The sequence below is a fragment of the Ranitomeya imitator genome, chromosome 1, assembly GCF_032444005.1.
Source record: "Ranitomeya imitator isolate aRanImi1 chromosome 1, aRanImi1.pri, whole genome shotgun sequence".
NCBI lineage: Eukaryota > Metazoa > Chordata > Amphibia > Anura > Dendrobatidae > Ranitomeya > Ranitomeya imitator.
The window spans coordinates 794,079,302-794,105,665 of NC_091282.1; the positions used below are offsets into that span (position 1 = coordinate 794,079,302).

At 43.8% G+C, this 26,364-nt stretch overlaps 1 protein-coding gene across 1 annotated transcript in view; it reads right to left on the bottom strand.

Moving 5' to 3' along the window:
- LOC138648131 (uncharacterized) overlaps positions 1 to 16,998 on the bottom strand; it is a 49,804-nt gene extending 32,806 nt beyond the window's left edge. The window contains exon 1 of the mRNA XM_069737638.1: positions 16,968 to 16,998. The gene's annotated coding sequence lies outside the window, so the exon portion shown is untranslated. The remainder of the gene's footprint in view (positions 1 to 16,967) is intronic.
- Between the last annotated feature and the right edge of the window lie 9,366 nt (positions 16,999 to 26,364).

The following is a 26,364-nucleotide window of genomic DNA, read 5'->3' on the forward strand; positions in this document are numbered from 1 at the left end:
ACCCGTATCTTATGAGGTGCTCTCAGCCATTGAGCGGAAGTTGCAAGAGGTGTGTTTTTCCGAATGGGAAGTGGTTCTGTTCTGTGCAGCCTTTTCTTTGGCCTTCTTTGGGGCATTTCGGTTAGGTGAGTTGGTTAGCCCGTCCGTTAGTAAAAAAGGTATTTTGTTAAGAGAAAACGTGGATGTCGAAGGGAATAAGGTGGTAGTGTTTATTAAGGCTTCCAAAACGGACGTGTATGGGAAAGGGTGCAAAGTGGTGTTGTTCAATGTTGAAGGATCCCCGGTGTGCCCGGTGGCATCCGTGAAGAAGTACATGGCAAAGGGCGGGGTGTTAGACGAGCCATTCTTGGTGCACGAAAATGGGTCTTTCTTGTCCCGTTTTCAGTTTATTTCTGTTTTTAGGAAATGTTTAGCGGCAGCGGGCTTACCTGCAACACAATATAGTGGTCACTCCTTCAGGATCGGGGCAGCGACTGAGGCCGCTAGGTGGGGCCTTGGTGAGGATGTGGTTCGGAGAATTGGGAGGTGGGAATCTTCAAGATTCCAGTCGTATGTTCACCCAAACCTATTGTGAGTTAGAAGCTGTGTTAAGTTAATTGTTTGTTGCCTTTCTTTCTGTGTTGCAGGGCCTGATCCGATGCTCGTCTGGATCATGGGGCATTCGTATGTTGTATGGGCTGCGTTGCGTGCTGCGGTTCGTCCGGACGGTCGTCAGTTGGGTCTTTCTCGAGAGACAGTGACTTTACGATGGATCGGTAAAAGGGGGATGGTGTGGAAGGAATGGTTACCTGAATTTCATCGTTTTGTTAGACTGGATAGAGTGCCGGAGATCGTGGTGATACATTTAGGGGGGAATGATTTGGCTAAACGGTCTTGTAGGGAGCTGATTAAGGATATCAAATTCGATATCCTGAGGTTCTGGGTCATGTTTCCAAAAGTGTTGTTGGTGTGGTCCGACATCATTCCCCGTAAAAGATGGAGAGGTGCTAGATCACATGAGGGGGTGAACAGGGCCCGGATTAAAATAAACAGGGCCATATCTCGGTTTATGGTGAGGAATGGCGCATTGGCCGTGAGACATGTGGACTTGGAATCGGGTCAAGGAGCTTACTGGAGAGCTGATGGCGTGCACCTGAACGCGGTGGGTAATGATATGTGGTGTTTGGCTATCCGTAGTGGCATTGAATTAAGCTTGAAGGTGTGGAGGGACATGAATGGCTAAGGTGTCAGGCCATTCGTGTTCGTGGCGGGGGTGGAGGTCCTCGAAGTCGGTGGAAATGGTAAATCGTGGTTCAATGGGGTGGGGATCTTGAGAGGTCCTGGACACCCCATGAGAGAATTTAACAAGGCGCGGTACGGTTATTCCGCGTGAGGTGGATTTATGGACCCCTGGCATGGGGGTGGGTTCGGTGGACCAGGATTGGTTGTTATCTATCCCTGAGCTGGTGCCAATGGCCAATGGCTGCTGTGGCCAATTAAATCCAACATATGTCTCCGTCTGCTGTTTTGAGTACGTTAGAAGTTTATTCTTTAGATTGTTAAGAGATCTGTTTAAGGGGGTTGGGGTAATTTTTTCCAGGTCACGGAACTCACGTATACCCTATGTCAAGAAAGGCCGTACTGGGGGCCCACGGCACGTAAAGGGAGGCCGCCATGACGGGGTTACGTGGGACCTGGGGAGCTGGAGCAGTTAGAAGGGATACGGTGGTAAGGGGTTAACTGGGAACTTGAGGGGTGGCTTTAGGGGCATTTTTTGAAAATAAGGGGTGGAACTAGGGGACTGTGGGGAGGGGGCACATAAAAAGGGGCATGCTCCTCACGCAGGCATCCATTTTAGGTGCCTGCGTGACAAGTGAGGAATCTCCCGCCCACCCTCCCTTTTTTGGTTAGGGTAATGGGGGGGGTGAAGTCGGCATATGTGGGCTTTTGGAGTATTGTTTTAAGAGGCGTCTAAATGTATTTATTTTGTTATGTGAATGCTGTCAGGGTATTGTCATGGCAGTTGGCGGGGGTGGAGGTCCTCGAAGTCGGTGGAAATGGTAAATCGTGGTTCAATGGGGTGGGGATCTTGAGAGGTCCTGGACACCCCATGAGAGAATTTAACAAGGCGCGGTACGGTTATTCCGCGTGAGGTGGATTTATGGACCCCTGGCATGGGGGTGGGTTCGGTGGACCAGGATTGGTTGTTATCTATCCCTGAGCTGGTGCTTTACGGCTGGGGGTAAGACTCATCCTGGGCTGAACATTGTGGAGTTTTTGGGATACTGAGTTTTTTATAACTTTGGGGCTTCGAGGACCGCCCCTCCTATTCTGGGTTGTCATAAAAGTTCTGTTATCTTTTATTTAATAAAATGGCTGCTGTGGCCAATTAAATCCAACATATGTCTCCGTCTGCTGTTTTGAGTACGTTAGAAGTTTATTCTTTAGATTGTTAAGAGATCTGTTTAAGGGGGTTGGGGTAATTTTTTCCAGGTCACGGAACTCACGTATACCCTATGTCATGTAGAACATAGTAAGGTGCGCTGCTCCCAACGCGTTTCCTTCAAAAAATTCTTCAGGGGAGTCTATAGCATAAAGGTGGGTACCAGGAGACCGCTGGTCTCTAACCCTCAGACCACTGTACGATATGGCAAGGCGTCACCTTGTTGTCTAATCTGTATTTGTAGTTTTCAGTTAATGAGATTCTCATGCTCCGGGGTGGCCTGTGAGCTGGACCGTGGGCGAGGCTGTGGGTACAGCTGCGGGTGGGGCTGTGAGTGGGGCTTTATGTGGTCCTCTGCTTACATACTCATCTGTATGGCTTATTATGACTGGTCACGGATCCCTCTGTGACCTGCCCCCTGAGTTTACATACTGAATATTATATGTATTGAAAAAAAAAATCACATTCAGCAGGCAGGAGTCGGCACCGTCGCTGCAGCATGATTGCATGTAATAGTATGCATTTAATTATTTTATTTGCTAATATAAATTTATTCACAAAAAAAAATTCTGTGCAAAAATTCTGTGCAAGCGCAGCCTTTACGGATGCAGGCTGCGCTTGCAATGCTATAGCTACTTTGACCCAGGACATGCATTTTCCAGACAGCAATCACCTGTCCTATATGATTTCTGCCCACATTCTCAGAACAAATTGTAAGAGAGCAGCTTTGTGGTAGATGCTGGTTCACACACAGGGATTCAGTTCGCCGATTCAAAACAAACAGGCAGTTTAGTAAATGACCATAATCCGTTCAGGATAACAAAATAAAACAGCCTATTCCGGGTACAAAAATGATTAACAGAACAAAAATGTAAAATAACCAGTCCATGTAACGAACAGGCTGCTTCTCCAGGTCCTACATCACCTAGGTTCGGCTCCTTGGGGACACATACCTCCCATCCACGACCTATCCAACTGCCACCTTACAATATAAATAGTGACTGCACCAGCAGAATAGTGAGCTCAGCTCTGGAGTATAATACAGGATGTAACTCAGGTTAAGTACAGGATCAGTAATGTAATGTTTGTATGCAGTGACTGCACCAGCAGAATAGTGAGTGCAGCTCAAGAATATAATACAGGAGGTAACTCAGGATCAGTACAGGATCAGTAATGCAATGTATGTATACAGTGACTCCACTAGCAGAACAGTGAGTGCAGCTCTGGATTATAATACAGAATGTAACTCAGGATCAGCACAGGATCAGTAATGTAAAGTGTGTTCACAGTGACTGCACCAGCAGAATTGTTGGTGCAGCTCTGGGGCATAATACAGAATGTAACTCAGGATCACTAATGTAATGTATGTACGCAGTGACTGCACCAGCAGAATAGCGAGTGCAGCTCTTGAATATAATACAGGATGTAACACAGGAGCTGTACAGAATCAGTAATGTACAGTATGCACACAGTGACTGCACCAGCAGAATAGTTAGTTCAGCTCAGGAATATAATACAGGACGTAACTCAGGATCAGTAGAGGATCAGTAATGTAATGTATGTATACAGTGACTGCACCAGCAGAATACTGTGGTGAGTGCTGCTCTAGAATATAATACAGGATATAACTCAGGATCAGTAATGTGAACAGTGTCTGCACCAGCAGAATAGTGAGCGCAGCTCTGGAGTACAATACAGGATATAACTCAGGATCAGTACAGGATTAGTAATGTAATGTATGTACACAGTGACTGCACCAGAAAAATAGTGAGTGCAGCTTTGGAGTATAATACAGGATATAACTCAGGATTTGTACATGATCAGTATTGTAATTTATGTACTGTGAGACAGTGACCGGCGTTATTGTGAGTGGCCGGTATGTGTTGCAGAGACAGAGGTTGTCCTTTGCGCTGTAATCCCAAAATGCTGTTCTGAGACTTATAGTTCCACAAGTGTTTATTTAGTTATAAGGGGGCTTACATGGTTAGATGGAGAGCTTGACGGGACTGACTAACCACACACCTCCCACCTATGGGCGTGGATACAGGTACATAATGTGACCATGGTTTGCGTCATATGTTCAGAGTGTATGGACCTGACTGGTCAGAGGTTAAAGTCCTGGATAACCTGTGTTGGAAGATTCTGGGTTTAGGATCAGATTTCTGGAAAGCACATGCTGAGGTCACCGACTTGAAGGCCTGTGTGTTGGAAGGTCCAAGGAGTGGACTTCCTGAATAGCACATGGAGAGACCGTATTTGCAGAGTCTGTGATGGCACATACGGGTCTGGACTGTCTGGAGTGCCCTGGTCACAAGGACGGTAATCCCAGTAAGGCAGCTTTCCCCAGGAGAGAGGACTGACCGGAGTCAGCATGTGGAGCAGGAGCTCCTGTAAGGTAACTCCAGATAAAGGGGGTTACGGGCAGATGAGTATCTGCCAGTGGAACAGACTGTTAGTGTCTATGATGTTCCATGGATATTTATGAACTGTGCGGTCACCCATGGTAACTGGACGAAGTGAGAAGTCTGGCATGTTTAGCGACTGTGAGTTAAAGCCGAATACCATAAAGTGCTATGGACTATGTGTAAGCCTGTGATGTGCAACATGGCCTACGGTGCAGTTTATGATGTCTAACTAAACCAAATAGACTGTTTTTGGGAGAAACGGTTAATGTGTGCCTTAATCCCGTTGCCAAGCGAGTGTCCCCCAACACACTCAGGGACCTCTATCTCACAGTACACAGTGACTGCACCAGCAGAATATTATTATTGTTATTATTATTATTATTATTATTAATAATAGTGAGTGCTGAGTGCAGCTCTGCAGTATAATACAGGATTTAACTCAGGCTCAGTACAGGATCAGTAATGTAATGTATGTACACAGTGACTGCAGCAGAATAGTGAGTGCAGCTCTAGAGTATAATACAGGGTGTAACTCAGGATCAGTAATGTAATGTATGTACACAGTGACTGCACCAGCAGAATAGTGAGTGCAGCTCTGGGGTATAATACAGGATGTAACCCAGGATCAGTAGTGTAATGTATGTACACAGTGACTGCACCAGCAGAATAGTGAGTGCAGCTCTGGAGTATAATACAGGATGTAACTCAGGGTCAGTAATGTAATGTATGTACACAGTGATTGCACCAGCAGAATAGTGAGTGCAGCTCTGGAGTATGATACAGGATGTACCTCAGGATCAGTAATGTAATGTATGTACACAGTGACTCCACCAGCAGAACAGTCAGTGCAGCTCTGGAGTATGATACAGAATGTAACTCAGGATCAGTAGAGGATCAGCAGGGCCGCTATCAGGGCATTACTGCCCTTACTGGGATATGGGGCCCTATGAGCAGAAGGGGCCCGCATTGGGACCCTGTTCTCTGCTCATTGGGTTCCAGCGGCAGGATTTTGCCGTCTAAGTAACTGCACATCCTCATACACACAGGCAGTTAAAATTTGTTGTCAGCCGCCGGCCAATCACAGGCCAGCAGCTGACATCAGTGGGCATGTCGCCGGTGTGTGACGCCATTGTCATGCGCCGGAACGACTCTGCGCGCCTCAGCTGTATCGAGCCGAGGACATCGCTGGATCTCGGCCAGGTAAGGAAAACTTTTTTATTTTATTGTAAAGCCGTGGTCTGGGGGAGCATTATTCCCCTATGGGGGAGCTTTATACTCTATGGAGGGGCATTAGACCCCTATGGGGGTGCATTATACCCCTATGGGGGTGTATTATATCCTATGGGAGGGCATTATACCCCTATGGCGAGCATTATACTCTTATGGGGGAGCATTATACCCCTATGGGGCTGTATTATATTATGGGGAGTATTATACCCCTATGGCGGAGCATTATACCCCTATGGGGGATTATTAAATCCTATGGGGGTGCATAATACCCCTATGGAGCTGCATTATATGATAGGGGAGCATTACACCTCTATGGGAGTGCATTAGACCCCTATCAGGGAGCATTATACCCCTATGAGGGTGCATTATATTATGGTGGTAAATTATACCCCTATGGGAGTGCATTATACCCCTATGGGGAGCATATACAACTATGGTGGAGCATTATATTATAGAGGTGCATTATACCCCTATGGGGCTGCATTATACCACTATGGGGCTGCATTATACTGCTAGAGGGCTGCATTATACTATTATGGGGATGTATTATACTGCTATATATGACTATGGGGCTGCATTATACTGCTATGGGTCTGCATTATACTGCTATGGGGCTACATTATACTGCTATATACAACTATGGGATGCCTTATACTGCTAAACATGACTATGGGATGCATTATACTATTATGGCCGACTATGGGGGCAATATGGAGAGACATGAGGCAGAATGGGAGGACACGTGGGATCCAGAATGGGAGGATATGTGGGGTCCAGAATGTGGGATATTATTACTGTAGGGGCTAATTAAAGCATATTATTTTTGAGAATACTGTTCAGTGTGGGGGAGGGGAGGTCCTGTTACTCTGCAGGGTGACACGGTCGCTATTTTGTCATCTGGCATAGTATAGAGGTTGGGGAATGTGCTCTAGATAACTGTGTTATTTCCTTCAGAGACGAGTCCTGGCTGGAAGAAGTGATGGTGGTCTGAACTGGCTGAAAAAAAAGTGAAGATGAAGGACTTCAACTAGAGACATCACCGGTGAGTCGGTATGTTACTTGTACACTTACACTATATACTGTGTACTATATCCAGAGCTCTTGTGTACAATGTCACTAGTGATTACAGTATTACCTGTACACTGGCACTATATACAGAGTTCCTGTGTATATTGTCACTGATGATCCCTTTATTTCCTGTACACTGACTATATACAGTGGGGCAAAAAAGTATTTAGTCAGTCAGCAATAGTGCAAGTTCCACCACTTAAAAAGATGAGAGGCGTCTGTAATTTACATCATAGGTAGACCTCAACTATGGGAGACAAACTGAGAAAAAAAAATCCAGAAAATCACATTGTCTGTTTTTTTAACATTTTATTTGCATATTATGGTGGAAAATAAGTATTTGGTCAGAAACAAAATTTCATCTCAATACTTTGTAATATATCCTTTGTTGGCAATGACAGAGGTCAACCTTTTTTTGTAAGTCTTCACAAGGTTGCCACACACTGTTGTTGGTATGTTGGCCCATTCCTCCATGCAGATCTCCTCTAGAGCAGTGATGTTTTTGGCTTTTCGCTTGGCAACACGGACTTTCAACTCCCTCCAAAGGTTTTCTATAGGGTTGAGATCTGGAGACTGGCTAGGCCACTCTAGGACCTTGAAATGCTTCTTACGAAGCCGCTCCTTCGTTGCCCTGGCGGTGTGCTTTGGATCATTGTCATGTTGAAAGACCCAGCCACGTTTCATCTTCAATGCTCTTGCTGATGGAAGGAGGTTTGCACTCAAAATCTCACGATACATGGCCCCATTCATTCTTTCATGTACCCGGATCAGTCGTCCTGGCCCCTTTGCAGAGAAACAGCCCCAAAGCATGATGTTTCCACCACCATGCTTTACAGTAGGTATGGTGTTTGATGGATGCAACTCAGTATTCTTTTTCCTCCAAACACGACAAGTTGTGTTTCTACCAAACAGTTCCAGTTTGGTTTCATCAGACCATAGGACATTCTCCCAAAACTCCTCTGGATCATCCAAATGCTCTCTAGCAAACTTCAGACGGGCCCGGACATGTACTGGCTTAAGCAGTGGGACACGTCTGGCACTGCAGGATCTGAGTCCATGTTGGCGTAGTGTGTTACTTATGGTAGGCCTTGTTACATTGGTCCCAGCTCTCTGCAGTTCATTCACTAGGTCCCCCCGCGTGGTTCTGGGATTTTTGCTCACTGTTCTTGTGATCATTCTGACCCCACGGGGTGGGATTTTGCGTGGAGCCCCAGATCGAGGGAGATTATCAGTGGTCTTGTATGTCTTCCATTTTCTAATTATTGCTCCCACTGTTGATTTCTTCACTCCAAGCTGGTTGGCTATTGCAGATTCAGTCTTCCCAGCCTGGTGCAGGGCTACAATTTTGTTTCTGGTGTCCTTTGACAGCTCTTTGATCTTCACCATAGTGGAGTTTGGAGTCAGACTGTTTGAGGGTGTGCACAGGTGTCTTTTTATACTGATAACAAGTTTAAACAGGTGCCATTACTACAGGTAATGAGTGGAGGAAAGAGGAGACTCTTAAAGAAGAAGTTACAGCTCTGTGAGAGTCAGAAATCTTGATTGTTTGTTTCTGACCAAATACTTATTTTCCACCATAATATGCAAATAAAATGTTAAAAAAACAGACAATGTGATTTTCTGGATTTTTTTTTCTCAGTTTGTCTCCCATAGTTGAGGTCTACCTATGATGTAAATTACAGACGCCTCTCATCTTTTTAAGTGGTGGAACTTGCACTATTGCTGACTGACTAAATACTTTTTTGCCCCACTGTATATAGAGCTCCTGTGTTTAATGTCACTGGTGATCACTGTATCACCTGTACACAGACATTGTATACCAAGTACAGATCTCCTGTGTATAATGACATTAGTATTGTGGCTTTTTTATTAATGATCAGTATTGTAATATTTGGTCACTACTGTGGTGGTAATATAATCTGGTCATGGCATGGTGGTATTTGATCCTTGTATGTGGTATTATTGGTCTCCATGTGATGGTATGTGGTATGGACATGGGGTGATGGTATTTGTTCCTAGTATATGGTATTATTCGGTCGCTATGTGGTGGTAATATGTGGTCAGGCCATGGTCTGGTGGTATTTGTCCCCTGTATGTGGTATTATTCGGTCACTATGTGGTGGTAGTATGTGGTCTGATCATGGTGTGGCGGTATTTGTTACTTGCATGTGCTATTATTTGGTCACTAGGTGGTGGTAATATAAGCCTATAAACGAAACTTTTGCACAGCAGAACCAGAATAATGAGAACATATATAACTTTATTAAATAATAACAATTAAAATCATGAAAATATCAGCAAATGGTGAACAGTACCAAATGAAACAAGGCACCACAGACCAGAGGAGGTTATATCTAAAAAATTTTTAAACCAAATCGCTAGAGATTAAATACACCCTGTGACTAATTAATACCTGATGCCAAAAAGGACAAAATAGCTATATTGAAGCCACGCATGGGTTAATGAAAGGATGGCATAGTGGTGGTGAGTATAAATTGGTAGTTACCTCTGGTCTGATGATGCCACGGCCCCTACTCGCGTTTCTGCTGGGTGTGCCTTCTTCCGGGGGGAGTGGTGGTGGTAATATGTAGTCTGGTATTGGCATGGTGATACTTTATACTTGCATGTGGTATTATTGGTCTCCATGTGGTGGTAATATGTGGTCTCGTCATGGTGTGATGGTATATGTTCCTTGCATGTGGTATTATTCGGTCACTGTGGTGGTAATATGTGATCTGGTCATGGTGTGGTGGTATTTGTCTCTTGTATATAATATTATTGGTCATTTTAAAAATTGACAAATAAATAAAAATATACCTATAATTGTATTAGACATTTTAACAAATGTTTAATAAGTTACAGTAGAGCCCAGCCATAAGAGTCTACCTTGTCGTGGTGGCGGACTAAAAAATCTTTTGGCCAAAAGGAAAGCTGATGGCTATATACAGTGGGGCAAAAAAGTATTTAGTCAGTCAGCAATAGTGCAAGTTCCACCACTTAAAAAGATGAGAGGCGTCTGTAATTTACATCATAGGTAGACCTCAACTATGGGAGACAAACTGAGAAAAAAAAAATCCAGAAAATCACATTGTCTGTTTTTTTAACATTTTATTTGCATATTATGGTGGAAAATAAGTATTTGGTCAGAAACAAACAATCAAGATTTCTGGCTCTCACAGACCTGTAACTTCTTCTTTAAGAGTCTCCTCTTTCCTCCACTCATTACCTGTAGTAATGGCACCTGTTTAAACTTGTTATCAGTATAAAAAGACACCTGTGCACACCCTCAAACAGTCTGACTCCAAACTCCACTATGGTGAAGATCAAAGAGCTGTCAAAGGACACCAGAAACAAAATTGTAGCCCTGCACCAGGCTGGGAAGACTGAATCTGCAATAGCCAACCAGCTTGGAGTGAAGAAATCAACAGTGGGAGCAATAATTAGAAAATGGAAGACATACAAGACCACTGATAATCTCCCTCGATCTGGGGCTCCACGCAAAATCCCACCCCGTGGGGTCAGAATGATCACAAGAACAGTGAGCAAAAATCCCAGAACCACGCGGGGGGACCTAGTGAATGAACTGCAGAGAGCTGGGACCAATGTAACAAGGCCTACCATAAGTAACACACTACGCCAACATGGACTCAGATCCTGCAGTGCCAGACGTGTCCCACTGCTTAAGCCAGTACATGTCCGGGCCCGTCTGAAGTTTGCTAGAGAGCATTTGGATGATCCAGAGGAGTTTTGGGAGAATGTCCTATGGTCTGATGAAACCAAACTGGAACTGTTTGGTAGAAACACAACTTGTCGTGTTTGGAGGAAAAAGAATACTGAGTTGCATCCATCAAACACCATACCTACTGTAAAGCATGGTGGTGGAAACATCATGCTTTGGGGCTGTTTCTCTGCAAAGGGGCCAGGACGACTGATCCGGGTACATGAAAGAATGAATGGGGCCATGTATCGTGAGATTTTGAGTGCAAACCTCCTTCCATCAGCAAGAGCATTGAAGATGAAACGTGGCTTGGTCTTTCAACATGACAATGATCCAAAGCACACCGCCAGGGCAACGAAGGAGCGGCTTCGTAAGAAGCATTTCAAGGTCCTAGAGTGGCCTAGCCAGTCTCCAGATCTCAACCCTATAGAAAACCTTTGGAGGGAGTTGAAAGTCCGTGTTGCCAAGCGAAAAGCCAAAAACATCACTGCTCTAGAGGAGATCTGCATGGAGGAATGGGCCAACATACCAACAACAGTGTGTGGCAACCTTGTGAAGACTTACAAAAAAAGGTTGACCTCTGTCATTGCCAACAAAGGATATATTACAAAGTATTGAGATGAAATTTTGTTTCTGACCAAATACTTATTTTCCACCATAATATGCAAATAAAATGTTAAAAAAACAGACAATGTGATTTTCTGGATTTTTTTTTCTCAGTTTGTCTCCCATAGTTGAGGTCTACCTATGATGTAAATTACAGACGCCTCTCATCTTTTTAAGTGGTGGAACTTGCACTATTGCTGACTGACTAAATACTTTTTTGCCCCACTGTATGTGATCTGATGATGGGAACTGTTAATGTGTGATGGGGAGGACATGGTGCAGAAGTAGAGTTTTTCCAAGAGAGGGTGGTGGGACTGTGGAAGGTTCGAGGGGTGGAGGCAGGGCTAGGGTGGGGCCTAGGCGGAGTTTCAAGGGGGCCCTGATAATTTTGCCAGGAGGGGGGCCCTGAAATTCCAAGTGGCAGCCCTGAGGATTAGTATGTACACAGTGACTGCACCAGCTGAATAGTGAGTGCAGCTCTGGAGTGTAATACATGATGTAACTCAAGATCAGTACAGGATCAGTAATGCAATGTATACACTGTGTGCAGAATTATTAGGCAAGTTGTAATTTGCTCACATGATACTTTTTATTCAAGTTGTCCTACTCCAAGCTGTTCAGGCTTGAAAGCCAACTACCAATTAAGTAAATCAGGTGATGTGCATCTCTGTAATGAGGAGTGGTGTTTTCTAATGACATCAATGCCCTATATAAGGTGTGCGTAATTATTAGGCAACTTCCTTTCCTTTGGCAAAATGGGTCAGAAGAGAGATTTAACGGGCTCTGATAAGTCCAAAATTGTGAGATGTCTTGCAGAGGGATGCAACAGTCTTCAAGTTGCCAAACTTTTGAAGCGTGATCACTGAACAATCAAGCGTTCCATGGCAAATAGCCAACAGGGTCACAAGAAGCGTATTGGGCAAAAAAGGCGTAAAATAACTGCCCATGAATTGAGGAAAATCAAGCGTGAAGCTGCCAAGATGCCATTTGCCATCAGTTTTGCCATATTTCAGAGCTGCAACGTTACTGGAGTAACAAAAAGCACAAGGTGTGCGATACTCAGGGACATGGCCAAGGTAAGGAAGGCTGAAAAACAACCACCTTTGAACAAGAAACATAAGATAAAACGTCATGACTGGACCAAGAAATATCTTAAGACTGACTTTTCAAAGGTTTTATGGACTAATGAAATGAGAGTGACACTGGATGGGCCAGATGGATGGGCCAGAGGCTGGATCAGTAAAGGGCAGAGAGCTCCACTCCGACTCAGACACCAGTAAGGTGGACGTAGGGTACTGGTATGGGCTGGAATCATCAAAGACGAACTTGTGGGACCTTTTTGGGTTGAGGATGGAGTGAAGCTCAACTCCCAGACCTACTGCCAGTTTCTGGAAGACAGCTTCTTCAAGCAGTGGTACAGGAAGAGTCGGTATCGTTCAAGAAAAACATGATTTTAATGCTGGACTATGCTCCATCACATGCCTCCAACTCCTCCACAGCGTGGCTGGCCAGTAAAGGTCTCAAAGAAGAAAAAATATTGACATGGCCCCCTTGTTCACCTGATCTGAACCCCATAGAGAACCTGTGGTCCCTCATAAAATGTGAGTTCTACAGGGAGGGAAAACAGTCCACCTCTCGGAACAGTGTCTGGGAGGCTGTGGTGGCTGCTGCACGCAATGTTGTTTATGCATGTCAGAAATGTTTATTTCTAAATTTTGTGCAGTGATATTGGTTTACCTGGTGAAAATAAACAAGTGAGATGGGAGTATATTTGGTTTTTATTAAGTTGCCAAACAATTCTGCACAGTAATAGTTTCCTGCACAAACAGATAATATTCTCCTAAGATAGCCAAATCTAAAAAAAAAACACTCCATCTTCCAAAAATATTAAGCTTGGATATTTATGAGTCTTTTGGGTTGATTGAGAACATAGTTGTTGATCAATAATAAAAATAATCCTCTAGAATACAACTTTCCTAATAATTCTGCACACAGTGTATACACAGTGACTGCACCAGCAGAATAGTGAGTGAAGCTCTGGAGTATAGTACAGGAGGTAACTCAGGATCAATAATGTAATGTAATGTACACAGTGACTGCACCAGCAGAATAGTGAGTGCATCTCTGGAGTATAATACAGGATGTTACTCAGGATCAGTAATATAATGTATGTACACAGTGACTGCACCAGCAGAATAGTGAGTGCAGCTCTGGAGTATAATACATGATGTGACTCAGGATCAGTACAGGATCAGTAATGTAATGTATGTACACAGTGACTGCACTAGCAGAATAGTGAGTGCAGCTCTGGAGTATAATACAGGATGTAACTCAGGATCAGTAATGTAATGTATGTACACAGTGACTGCACCAGCAGAATAGTGAGTGCAGCTCTGGAGTATAATAGAGGATGTAACTCAGGATCAGTAATGTAATGTATGTACACAGTGACTGCACCAGCAGAATAGTGAGTGCAGCTCTGGAATATAATACAGGATGTAACTCAGGTTCAGTAATGTAATGTATGTACACAGTGACTGCACCAGCAGAATAGTGAGTGCATCTCTGGGGTATAATACAGGATGTTACTCAGGATCATTAATATAATGTATGTACACAGTGACTGCACCAGCAGAATAGTGAGTGCAGTTCTGGAGTATAATACATGATGTGACTCAGGATCAGTACAGGATCAGTAATGTAATGTATGTACACAGTGACTGCACTAGCAGAATAGTGAGTACAGCTCTGGAGTATAATACAGGATGTAACTCAGGATCAGTAATGTAATGTATGTACACAGTGACTGCACCAGCAGAATAGTGAGTGCATCTCTGAAGTACAATACAAGATATAACACAGGATTAGTGACGAGCAAATTTGTTCGGAAAACGATCGCCAAACATAAATTCGGCACAAATATGGCAGATTCAGATTTGTGATTGGAAACCCAAGCAAAATGTTATAAAATCTGTAAAAATCTGTAGCAGTCGGTAAAAGTCCGTAACATTCGGTAAAAGTCTGGGAAAATATTTGCGTTGTCAAAAAATATTTTCAGCACTTTAGCGACGATAATGGTGGTGTATCATGAGCGTTTGGCATGTGTTTGATGAGGGGAGGGGGTTTGCAGAGCTCAGAGGTTCTTGTAAGCACAGCACAGCAGTCTTTTTTTTCCCCTAAGCCAATCAGGGCGCAGGAAACACCCACAGTATCCTGACACTACGGCTTGTGTCATTGGCTGCTGAAATCACATGTCCCTCTCCATATAAATAGCGGACATCTTGTTTTAGCACCATTTTGACACTGTAACAGCACAGAGAGGCTGCTCCTGACACTGGCACTGTTAACAGCAAGATATTAGCTAGTTAGTTAGGCGGTTGTATATCAGTTAGATAGTGTAGCTAGAAAGTTTCCAGTGTGGCTGCAAAATTTACCTTCATTTTTTTTTTTTTTTTTGGGGGGGGCATTGCTGACGTTCACAGACAAAGCCAGCAGGGCACATATCCTACAAGTGTGTTGTGCACTGATTCTATAGTGCTCCATGCAGTAGTATAACACTAGTATAACATTCTAAACAATATTTTTTCAGTCGCAAAATGTGACAAAGCCTGCTGTATCCCACATTTTAGCTAGTTAGATAATTGGTTGTATATTATTCAGATAGTGTAGAGAACTACTGTCCACTGTGGCTGTCAAATTTACCTTCCAGCATTTTTTTTCTTTTTTGGACATTAGTGAACTTCATAAAGAAAGCCAGCAGGGCTCATGTTGTGCACTGATTCTATTGTGATCCTTGCACGAGTATAGTATTCTAGTTCACATGTAGCTAGTGAAAAAATATTAAACAGCCTGCTGTATCCCAAGGGGTCAATTTGTGGCAGTGATATGAACCTGTATAATTTTCAGTTGCAAACAGATAGACAACCCACTGTGTCACACTTTGTCATTTGGTTGGGTTGGAAATAAGCTGTAGAGGCCTGACCCAGAGGCCACAAAATATACTCCTGTACTTAACGTCATACAGTAAGGGACCTGACTTTAAAATACTTTGTAGCATCTAGTGTGTTAAAGAGGCCTGATCCATAGGCCAGAAAAAGTCTTGTGGTATTAACGCCATACAGTAAGGGACCTGATTTAAAAATAGTTTGTAGCATCTATTGTGTTATAGAGGCCTAATCCATAGGCCACAAAAAATGTTCTGCTCCTAGTGTCATACAGTAAGGGACCTGAGTTTAAAACAGTTTGTAGCATCTAGCGTGTTATAAAGGCCTGATCTAGAGACCAAAAAAATTATTCTGTTATTAACGTCATACAGAAAGGGAGATGACTTTAAAATAGTTTGTAGCATCTAGTGTGTTACAGAGGCCAGATCCACAGGCCACAAAATAGTCTTGTGTTATTAACATCATACAATAAGGGACCTGACTTTAAAATAGTTTGGAGCATCTAGTGTGTTATAGAGGTCTGATCCATAGACCAAAAAAAGTATTTTGTTATCCACGCAATACAGTAAGGGAGCTGAGTTTAAAACAGTTTGTAGCATCTAGCATATTATAAAGGCTTGATCTAGAGGCCACAAAAATTTTTCTGTTCCTAGTGTCATACAGTAAGGGACCTGACTTTAAAATAATTTGCAGCATCTAATTTGTTATAGAGGCCTGATCCATAGGCCACTAAATAATTTCCGTTCCCTGTGTCATACAGTAAGGGACCTGACTTTAACATAGTTTGTGGCATCTAGTGTGTTAAAGAGTAACCTCAGAAAGAATACATGCCTAGGCAGGGCAGCTTTTATAATAGATAAATGCATCCAAAAAGAGAACAAGAAAAAGCTATAGCCTTAAAATGATTAACATACTTTATTTCAATCAATAAAATAACAAAAGAAATCAGTATCATAAAGATTAAAAGGATTATGCGGATTCAAGGTGCAACTGATGTAATCGAACCAGACTAGAAACAGGCAGTGTCATGGGTCATCAGACAGAAAGTATATAAGGTGCAGAGTGCAACTAAGAGCGTAGAGACGCTTCTAAAGAGTAATAGAAGTACTAATGTGCATACGTGCACGAGTTCTATGTAGCAAAAAGGGAATAATAGGGGGAGGACTGCGGAGCTTCACAAATGTTAAGGTATATAAGGTGCAGCTAAAAGCGTAGGGACGCTTCTAAAGAATAGTAGAAGTACTGACGTGCATACATGCCCGAGTTCTATGTAGCAAAGAGGGAGTAAAGGGGAGAGGACTGCGGAGCTTCACATATGTTAAAGTATATAAAGTGCAGCTGAGAGCGTAGAGACGCTTCTAAAGGCTAGTGAAGATGTAAGTGTCCTATGGTACATGAGTTCTATGCAACAAAAGAAGGGGTTAATGAGAAGAGGCCTGCGGAGCTTAACAATATTAGAGCAATCTCAATGGTATACATGACCTAGTTAGGCTCCGAGGGAGAAGGCAAGTCCTAGAATAACAAACTTGAGTGATGACCCAAAGAAGATAAAGCACAGTGGCAGAGACACATACCTGTAGCCGTGGAGCGATTCCCCGACGCGTTTCGCGTGTAGCTTTAACGAGGGGTGAGGTGTAGAGATGATGTGTTACCAGCTTTTATCATGTGCGGACAAAAATGGCAGCGGCTGAGGCGGCGCTCTCGTCGGGGGAGTCCACAGACGTCACCAGGCCTCGGCGTCACGTGACAGCGGCGCTCCTCCCCGCCCGACGCGTCAGAGCGAGGAGGCGGCACCGCACCACAACAGACGCGTTGCCACAGCAACGCCGGAGTAGGACGCCCAGCGGGAGCGCACGCCGCTGCAAGTGCGGCTTATGAGTTAGCGAGCATGCACAGCGGACGCCGGCCGCAGGGCTAAAGGGGAGGAAAGCATGCCATCTGTGGAGCAAAACCTATAGGTGAATAGTGTGAATATGTAAATGAGGGTCCGAAAAAAGGCCCGACAATGAAGGGAAAAAAGTGCCTGGAACCGATGGGGAAGGGGTGAAGGAAAAAGTGGGGAAGCTTGTGTATAATGTTATGGGCAAAGTTATAAGTGGAGAATACTCTGCCATTGATATGAGAATAGGAAAAGTGATGAGAAGAACATAGATGAAAAATATGAATAAAAAGTCAATATTTTTTCAGTCGCAAAATGTGACAAAGCCTGCTGTATCCCACATTTTAGCTAGTTAGATAATTGGTTGTATATTATTCAGATAGTGTAGAGAACTACTGTCCACTGTGGCTGTCAAATTTACCTTCCAGCATTTTTTTTCTTTTTTGGACATTAGTGAACTTCATAAAGAAAGCAAGCAGGGCTCATGTTGTGCACTGATTCTATTGTGAACCTTGCACGAGTATAGTATTCTAGTTCACATGTAGCTAGTGAAAAAATATTAAACAGCCTGCTGTATCCCAAGGCGTCAATTTGTGGCAGTGATATGAACCTGTATAATTTTCAGTTGCAAACAGATAGACAACCCACCGTATCACACTTTGTCATTTGGTTGGGTTGGAAATAAGCTGCAGAGGCCTGACCCAGAGGCCACAAAATATACTCCTGTACTTAACGTCATACAGTAAGGGACCTGACTTTAAAATAGTTTGTAGCATCTAGTGTGTTATAGATGCCTGATCCATAGGCCACAAAAATTATTCTATTATTAATGTCATAAAGTAAGGGAGATGACTTTAAAATAGTTTGTAGCATCTAGTGTGTTATAGAGGCCAAATCCATAGGCCACAAAATAGTCTTGAGTTATTAACATCATACAGTAAGGGACCTGACTTTAAAATACTTTGTAGCATCTAGTGTGTTAAAGAGGCCTGATCCATAGGCCAGAAAAAGTCTTGTGGTATTAACGCCATACAGTAAGGGACCTGATTTAAAAATAGTTTGTAGCATCTATTGTGTTATAAAGGCCTAATCCATAGGCCACAAAAAATGTTCTGCTCCTAGTGTCATACAGTAAGGGACCTGAGTTTAAAACAGTTTGTAGCGTCTAGCGTGTTATAAAGGCCTGATCTAGAGACCAAAAAAATTATTCTGTTATTAACGTCATACAGAAAGGGAGATGACTTTAAAATAGTTTGTAGCATCTAGTGTGTTACAGAGGCCAGATCCACAGGCCACAAAATAGTCTTGTGTTATTAACATCATGCAATAAGGGACCTGACTTTAAAATAGTTTGGAGCATCTAGTGTGTTATAGAGGTCTGATCCATAGACCAAAAAAAGTATTTTGTTATCCACGCAATACAGTAAGGGAGCTGAGTTTAACCCCTTAGCGACCGCCGATACGCCTTTTAACGGCGGCCGCTAAGGGTACTTAAACCACAGCGCCGTTAATTAACGGCGCTGTGGAAAAAGTCCATAGCGCCCCCCAGAGGCCGATTTTCTCCGGGGTCTCGGCTGCCAAGGGTAGCCGAGACCCCAGAGAACATGATTCGGGGGGTTTTTAACCCACCCCGCATTTGCGATCGCCGGTAATTAACCGTTTACCGGCGATCGCAAAAAAAAAAAAAAAAAAGCGATCTCTTTTTAATTTCTCTGTCCTCCGATGTGATCGCACATCGGAGGACAGAGAAAAGGGGTCCCAGGTGGCCCCCCAATACTCACCTAGCTCCCCCGATGCTCCTCGTGTCTCCCGGTGGGCGCCGCCATCTTCAAAATGGCGGGTGCATGCGCAGTGCGCCCGCCGGCCGGCACCGGGAGAATCTTTGGGGTCTCGGCTGCCAGGGGTAGCCGAGACCCCAAAGAGCACGATCGGGGTCGGTATTACCGACCCCTGTTTTGCGATCGCCGGTAATTAACTGTATACCGGCGACCGCAAAAAAAAAAAAAAAAAAGTAAAGTGTAATTCTCTGTCCTCTGATGTGATCGCACATCAGAGGACAGAGAAATAGGGGGATTCGGGGACCCTAGCATACTCACCTAGGTCCCTGGATCCTCTTGCTGCTCCTCCTGGCCGCCGGCAGCAGAACATGGCGGACGCATGCCCAGTGCGCCCGCCATCTGTCTCCATCTGCCGGCCGGCAGGAGAACAGCAGTTGGGGCTAAAATTAGGGGTAGGGTTAGGGGTAGGGTTAGGGTTAGGGGTAGGGTTAGGGTTAGGGGTAGGGTTAGGGGTAGGGTTAGGGGTAGGGTTAGGGGTAGGGTTAGGTTAGGGTTAGGGTTAGGGGTAGGGTTAGGGGTAGGGTTAGGTTAGGGTTAGGGGTAGGGTTAGGGGTAGGGTTAGGTTAGGGGTAGGGTTAGGGGTAGGGTTAGGGGTAGGGTTAGGTTAGGGTTAGGGGTAGGGTTAGGGTTAGGGGTAGGGTTAGGTTAGGGGTAGGGTTAGGGTTAGGGTTAGGTTAGGGGTAGGGTTAGGTTAGGGGTAGGGTTAGGGGTAGGGTTAGGTTAGGGGTAGGGTTAGGGGTAGGGTTAGGGTTAGGTTAGGGGTAGGGTTAGGTTAGGGGTAGGGTTAGGGGTAGGGTTAGGTTAGGGGTAGGGTTAGGGGTAGGGTTAGGGTTAGGTTAGGGGTAGGGTTAGGTTAGGGGTAGGGTTAGGGGTAGGGTTAGGTTAGGGGTAAGGTTAGGGGTAGGGTTAGGTTAGGGGTAGGGTTAGGTTAGGGGTAGGGTTAGGTTAGGGGTAGGGCTAGGGTTAGGGCTAAATTTAGGGTTAGGGTTGGGGCTAAACTTAGGGTTAGGCTTCTTTCACACTTACGTCGGTACGGGGCCGTCGCAATGCGTCGGCCCGACATACCGACGCACGTTGTGAAAATTGTGCACAACGTGGGCAGCAGCTGTAGTTTTTCAACACATCCGCTGCCCAATCTATGTCCTGGGGAGGAGGGGGCGGAGTTACGGCCACGCATGCGCGGTCAGAAATGGCGGATGCGACGTACAAAAAAACGTTTCATTGAACGTTTTTTGTGCCGACGCTCCGCCAAAACACAACTGATCCAGTGCACGACGGACGCGACGTGTGGCCATCCGTCACGATCCGTCGGCAATACAAGTCTATGGGCAAAAAACGCATCCTGCGGGCACATTTGCAGGATCCATTTCTTGTCCAAAACGACGGATTGCGACGGAATGCCAAACGACGCAAGTGTGAAAGTAGCCCTAGGGCTAGGGTTAGGGTTGGGGCTAAAGTTAGGGCTAGGGTTGGGGCTAAAGTTAGGGTTAGAGCTGGGATTAGGGTTAGGGTTTGGATTAGGGTTCGTATTAGGGTTAGGGTTGGCATTAGGGTTACGCTTGGGATTAGGGTTAGGTTTGGGATTAGGGTTAAGGTTAGGGTTGTGATTAGGGGTGTATTGGGATTAGGGTTAGGTTTGAGGTTAGGGTTGAGATTAGGATTAGGGGTGTGTTGGATTTAGGGTTTTGATTAGGGTTATGGTTAGGGTTGACTTGGGGTAAGGGTTGTGATTATGGTTAGGGTTAGTGATTAGGATTATGGATGAGGTTGGGATTAGGGTTAGGGGTGTGTTGGGGTTAGGGTTGGAGCTAGAATTGGGGGGTTTCCACTGTTTAGGTACATCAGGGGGTCTCCAAACACGACAGCCAATTTTGCGCTCAAAAAGTCAAATGGTGCTCCCTCCCTTCTGAGCTCTGCCGTGCGCCCAAACAGTGGGTTACCCCCACATATGGAATTTGAGTCCAAGGAGAGGTTTCACATGTACCCATTCAGATGGAGACGTTTATTCTCAGAGAGGTAGGTCAAGCGTAGGGCCTCGTATAAGAGAGATGCCTTATCGTGGCTACGAGGTACACATAAAATTGGCCATTTTTATGCGCTAAAAGCTCTCATTTTTCATATTTTCAGTGCAGTAATGCAGTTCAAATTTTGTGTTTTCAAGTTTGCATGTTTTGGCGCTGCAGTGTGCTGCCCTATTTACTTAAATATATACGAGTTGGCGACTCTGGGTTCAGCACCTGTTCACACTGTGTCTATGTTTGGATGTGCAGATCAGGTTTTTTGAAATGTATTCTCTAGCCTTCTGATCGTGCACTCCCCGCCTCCTAGCTTCAGGTGTTTTAATTATAATAGGTCCAATACCCCTCCACAGTGAGAGAGAATTTGAGTCCAAGGAGAGGTTTCACATGTACCCATTCAGATGGAGACGTTTATTCTCAGAGAGGTAGGTCAAGCGTAGGGCCTCGTATAAGAGAGATGCCTTATCGTGGCTACGAGGTACACATAAAATTGGCCATTTTTATGCGCTAAAAGCTCTCATTTTTCATATTTTCAGTGCAGTAATGCAGTTCAAATTTTGTGTTTTCAAGTTTGCATGTTTTGGCGCTGCAGTGTGCTGCCCTATTTACTTAAATATATACGAGTTGGCGACTCTGGGTTCAGCACCTGTTCACACTGTGTCTATGTTTGGATGTGCAGATCAGGTTTTTTGAAATGTATTCTCTAGCCTTCTGATCGTGCACTCCCCGCCTCCTAGCTTCAGGTGTTTTAATTATAATAGGTCCAATACCCCTCCACAGTGAGAGAGAATTTGAGTCCAAGGAGAGGTTTCACATGTACCCATTCAGATGGAGACGTTTATTCTCAGAGAGGTAGGTCAAGCGTAGGGCCTCGTATAAGAGAGATGCCTTATCGTGGCTACGAGGTACACATAAAATTGGCCATTTTTATGCGCTAAAAGCTCTCATTTTTCATATTTTCAGTGCAGTAATGCAGTTCAAATTTTGTGTTTTCAAGTTTGCATGTTTTGGCGCTGCAGTGTGCTGCCCTATTTACTTAAATATATACGAGTTGGCGACTCTGGGTTCAGCACCTGTTCACACTGTGTCTATGTTTGGATGTGCAGATCAGGTTTTTTGAAATGTATTCTCTAGCCTTCTGATCGTGCACTCCCCGCCTCCTAGCTTCAGGTGTTTTAATTATAATAGGTCCAATACCCCTCCACAGTGAGAGAGAATTTGAGTCCAAGGAGAGGTTTCACATGTACCCATTCAGATGGAGACGTTTATTCTCAGAGAGGTAGGTCAAGCGTAGGGCCTCGTATAAGAGAGATGCCTTATCGTGGCTACGAGGTACACATAAAATTGGCCATTTTTATGCGCTAAAAGCTCTCATTTTTCATATTTTCAGTGCAGTAATGCAGTTCAAATTTTGTGTTTTCAAGTTTGCATGTTTTGGCGCTGCAGTGTGCTGCCCTATTTACTTAAATATATACGAGTTGGCGACTCTGGGTTCAGCACCTGTTCACACTGTGTCTATGTTTGGATGTGCAGATCAGGTTTTTTGAAATGTATTCTCTAGCCTTCTGATCGTGCACTCCCCGCCTCCTAGCTTCAGGTGTTTTAATTATAATAGGTCCAATACCCCTCCACAGTGAGAGAGAATTTGAGTCCAAGGAGAGGTTTCACATGTACCCATTCAGATGGAGACGTTTATTCTCAGAGAGGTAGGTCAAGCGTAGGGCCTCGTATAAGAGAGATGCCTTATCGTGGCTACGAGGTACACATAAAATTGGCCATTTTTATGCGCTAAAAGCTCTCATTTTTCATATTTTCAGTGCAGTAATGCAGTTCAAATTTTGTGTTTTCAAGTTTGCATGTTTTGGCGCTGCAGTGTGCTGCCCTATTTACTTAAATATATACGAGTTGGCGACTCTGGGTTCAGCACCTGTTCACACTGTGTCTATGTTTGGATGTGCAGATCAGGTTTTTTGAAATGTATTCTCTAGCCTTCTGATCGTGCACTCCCCGCCTCCTAGCTTCAGGTGTTTTAATTATAATAGGTCCAATACCCCTCCACAGTGAGAGAGAATTTGAGTCCAAGGAGAGGTTTCACATGTACCCATTCAGATGGAGACGTTTATTCTCAGAGAGGTAGGTCAAGCGTAGGGCCTCGTATAAGAGAGATGCCTTATCGTGGCTACGAGGTACACATAAAATTGGCCATTTTTATGCGCTAAAAGCTCTCATTTTTCATATTTTCAGTGCAGTAATGCAGTTCAAATTTTGTGTTTTCAAGTTTGCATGTTTTGGCGCTGCAGTGTGCTGCCCTATTTACTTAAATATATACGAGTTGGCGACTCTGGGTTCAGCACCTGTTCACACTGTGTCTATGTTTGGATGTGCAGATCAGGTTTTTTGAAATGTACCCCCACATATGGGGCATCAGCGTACTCGGGATAAATTGGACAACAACTTCTGGGGTCCAATTTCTCTTGTTACCCTTGTGAAAATAAAAACTTGGGGGCTACAAAATCTTTTTTGTGAAAAAAAAATATTTTTTATTTTCACGACTCTGCATTCTAAACTTCTGTGAAGCACTTGGGCATTCAAAGTTCTCACCACACATCTAGATAAGTTCCTTGGGGGGTCTAGTTTCCAAAATGGGGTCACTTGTGGGGGGTTACTACAGTTTAGGTACATCAGGGGCTCTGCAATCGCAACATAATGCCCACAGACCATTCTATCAAAGTCTGCATTCCAAAAAGGCGCTCCTTCCCTTCCGAGCTCTGCCGTGCGCCCAAACAGTGGTTTACCGCCACATATGGCGCATCAGCGTACTCGGGATAAATTGGACAACAACTATTGCAGTCCAATTTCTCCTGTTACCCTTGTGAAAATAAAAACTTGGGGGCTACAATATCTTTTTTGTGGAAAAAAAAATATTTTTTATTTTCACGACTCTGCATTCTAAACTTCTGTGAAGCACTTGGGCATTCAAAGTTCTCACCACACATCTAGATAAGTTCCTTGGGGGGTCTAGTTTCCAAAATGGGGTCACTTGTGGAGGGTTTCTACTGGTTAGGTACATCAGGGGCTCTGCAAATGCAACATAATACCCGCAGACCATTCTATCAAAGTCTGCATTCCAAAACGGCGCTCCTTCCTCCCGAGCTCTGCCGTGCGCCCAAACAGTGGTTTACCCCCACATATGGGGTACCAGCATACTCAGGACAAATTGGACAACAACTTTTGGTGTCCAGTTTCTCTTGTTACCCTTGTGAAAATAAAAATTTGGTGGCTAAAAAATCTTTTTTGTGGAAAAAAAAAATATTTTTTATTTTCACGGCTCTGCATTATAAACTTCTGTGAAGCACTTGGGCATTCAAGGTTCTCACCACACATCTAGATAAGTTCCATGGGGGGTCTAGTTTCCAAAATGGGGTCACTTTTGGGGGATTTCTACTGTTTAGGCACATCAGGGGCTCTCCAAACGCGACATGGCGTCCGATCTCAATTCCAGCCAATTCTACATTGAAAAAGTAAAACGGCACTCTTTCTCTTCCAAGCTCTGCGGTGCGCCCAAACAGTGGTTTACCCCCACATATTGGGTATCGACGTACTCAGGAGAAATTGCACAACAACTTTTGTGGTCTAATTTCTCCTGTTACCCTTGTGAAAATAAAAATTTGTGGGCAAAAAGATCATTTTTGTAGAAAAAATGCAATTTTTTTTTTTCACGGCTCTACGTTATAAACTAACTTCTGTGAAGCACATGGGGGTTCAAAGTGCTCGCCACACATCTAGATAAGTTCCTTAAGGGGTCTAGTTTCCAAAATGGTGTCACTTGTGGGGGGTTTCCACTGTTTAGGCACATCAGGGGCTCTCCAAACGCGACATGGCGTCCAATCTCAATTCCAGCCAATTCTACATTGAAAAAGTAAAACGGCACTCCTTCTCTTCCAAGCTCTGCGGTGCGCCCTAACAGTTGTTTACCCCCACATATTGGGTATCAGCGTACTCAGGAGAAATTGCACAACAACTTTTGTGGTCTAATTTCTCCTGTTACCCTTGTGAAAATAAGAATTTGTGGGCAAAAAGATCATTTTTGTGTAAACAAAAGCGATTTTTTATTTTCACGGCTCTACGTTATAAACTTCTGTGAAGCACTTGGGGGTTCAAAGTGCTCACCACACATCTAGATAAGTTCCTTAAGGGGTCTAGTTTCCAAAATGGTGTCACTTGTGGGGAGTTTCCACTGTTTAGGCACATCAGGGGCTCACTAAACGTGACATGGCGTCCGATCTCAATTCCAGCCAATTCTGCATTGAAAAAGTCAAACGGCGCTCCTTCACTTCTAAGTTCTGCGGTGCGCCCTAACAGTGGTTTACCCCCACATATGGGGTATTGGCGTATTCAGGAGAAATTGCATAACAAAATTTATGGTTACATTTCTGTTTTTACACTTGTGAAAATAAAAAAAATGGTTCTGAATTAAGATGTTTGCAAAAAAAAGTTAAATGTTCATTTTTTCCTTCCACATTGTTTCAGTTCCTGTGAAGCACGTAAAGGGTTAATAAACTTCTTGAATGTGGTTTTGAGAACCTTGATGGGTGTAGTTTTTAGAATGGTGTCACACTTCATTATTTTCTATCATATAGACCCCTCAAAATGACTTCAAATGTGATGTGGTCCCTAAAAAAAAATGGTGTTGTAAAAATGAGAAATTGCTGGTCAACTTTTAACCCTTATAACTCCCTAACAAAAAAAAATTTTGTTTCCAAATTGTGCTGATGTAAAGTAGACATGTGGGAAATGTTATTTATTAACTATTTTTTATGACATATCTCTCTGATTTAAGGGCATAAAAATACAAAGTTTGAAAACTGCAAAATTTTAAAAATTTTCGCCATATTTCCGTTTTTTTCATAAATAATCGCAAGTAATATCGAAGAAATGTTACCACTAACATGAAGTACAATATGTCACGAAAAAACAATCTCAGAATCAGCGGGATCCGTTGAAGCGTTCCAGAGTTATAACCTCATAAAGTGACAGTGGTCAGAATTGCAAAAATTGGCCTGGTCATTAAGTACCAAATTGGCTCTGTCACTAAGGGGTTAAAACAGTTTGTAGCATCTAGCATATTATAAAGGCTTGATCTAGAGGCCACAAAAATTTTTCTGTTCCTAGTGTCATACAGTAAGGGACCTGACTTTAAAATAATTTGCAGCATCTAATTTGTTATAGAGGCCTG